This window comes from Rhinopithecus bieti, unplaced genomic scaffold, assembly GCF_001698545.2.
Source record: "Rhinopithecus bieti isolate Rb0 unplaced genomic scaffold, ASM169854v2 scaffold_33891, whole genome shotgun sequence".
NCBI classification, from domain to species: Eukaryota; Metazoa; Chordata; class Mammalia; order Primates; family Cercopithecidae; genus Rhinopithecus; species Rhinopithecus bieti.
In genome coordinates this window covers 552,022-553,956 of record NW_016814426.1, presented here as the reverse complement: position 1 = coordinate 553,956, position 1,935 = coordinate 552,022, and positions in this window count along the sequence as shown.

Genomic DNA, 1,935 nt, shown 5'->3' with positions numbered 1-1,935 from the left:
TCATAAATAACTCTTATTATTTTGAGATACATTCCATCAATACCTAGTTTATTGAGAGTATTTAGCATGAAGGGCTGTTGAATTTTGTTGAAGGCCTTTTCTGCATCTATTGAGATAATCATGTGGTTTTTGTCTTTGGTTCTGTTTATGTGATGGATTACGTTTATTGATTTGCATATGTTGAACCAGCCTTGATGAAGCCAACATGATCGTGGTGTATAAGGTTTTTGATGTGCTGCTGGATTCGGTTTGCCAGTGTTTTCTTGAGGATTTTTGCATCGATGTTCATCAGGGATATTGGTCTAAAATTCTCTTTTTTGTTGTTTCTCTGCCAGTTTTTGGTATCAGGATGATGCTGGCCTCATAAAATGAGTTAGGGAGGACTCCCTCTTTTCTATTGTTTGGAATAGTTTCAGAAGGAATGGTACCAGCTCCTCTTTGTACCTCTGGTAGAATTTGGCTGTGAATCCATCTGGTCTTGGGCTGTTTTTGGTTGGTAGGCTATTAATTACTGCCTGAATTTCAGAATCTGTTATTGGTTTATTCAGAGATTCAACTTCTTCCTGGTTTAGTTTTGGGAGGGTGTATGTGTCCAGGAATTTATCCATTTCTTCTAGATTTTCTAGTTTATTCACATAGGGTGATTACAGTATTCTCTGAGGGTAGTTTGTATTTCTGTGGGATTGGGGTGATATCCCCTTTATCATTTTTTATTGTTATCTGTTTGATTCTTCTCTCTTTTTTTCTTTATTAGTCTTGCTGGTGGTCTATGTGTTTTGTTGATCTTTTCAAAACAACAGCTCCTGGATTCATCAGTTTTTTTGAAGGGTTTTTTTTGTGTCTCTGTCTCCTTCATTTCTGCTCTGATCTTAGTTATTTCTTGTCTTCTGCTAGCTTGAATTTGTTAGCTCTTGCTTCTCTAGCTCTTTTAATTGTGATGTTAGGGTGTCGATTTTAGGTTTTTCCTGCTTTCTCTTGTGGGCATTTAGTGCTATAAATTTCCCTCTACACACTGCTTTAAATGTGTCCCAGAGATTCTGTACGTTGTGTCTTTTTTCTCATTGTCTTCAAAGAAAATATTTATTTTTGCCTTCATTTCATACCCAGTAGTCATTCAGGAGCAGGTTGTTCAGTTTCCATGTATTTGTGTGTATTTGTGTGGTTTTGAGTGAATTTCTTAATCCTGAGTTCTAATTTGATTGGACTGTGGTCTGAGAGACTGTTTGTTATGATTTCTGTTCTTTTATGTTTGCTGAAGAGTGTTTTACTTCCAATTATGTGGTCAGTTTTAGAATAAGTTTGATGTGGTGCTGAGAAAAATGTATATTCTGTTGATTTGGGGTGAAGAGTTCTGTAGATGTCTGTTAGGTCAGCTTGAACAGAGCTCTGTTCAAGTCCTAGATATGCTTGTTAACTTTCTGTCTCGTTGATCTGTCTAATATTGAGAGTGCAGTTGGAAATGCAGAAATCACCCGTCTATTGCATTGATCTCACTGGGAGCTACAGACCAGAGTTGTTTCTATTCGGCCATCTTAGAAGTGACCCACAGTATCTAGTTTTTTTTTTCTTTTGAAATGGAGTCTCACTCTGTTGCCTGGGCTAGAGTGCAGTGGCGCGATCTTGGCTCACTGCAACCTCCACCTCCCGGGTTCAAGTGATTCTCCTGCCTCAGCCTCCCGAGTAGCTGGGATTACAGGCGTGTGCCACCACACCCAGCTAAATTTTATATTTTTAATACAGATGGGGTTTCACCATGTTGGTCAGCCCGATCTCAAACTCCTGACCTCATGATCTGCCCGCCTCGGCCTCACAAAGTGCTGGGATTACAGGTGTGAGCCACTGCTCCTGGCCAGAATTTTGCTTTTTATACATGAATTGTTAAGAGTTTTTTGTTTGTTTGTTTGTTTCGTGAAGGAGTCTTGCTCTGTCACCCAG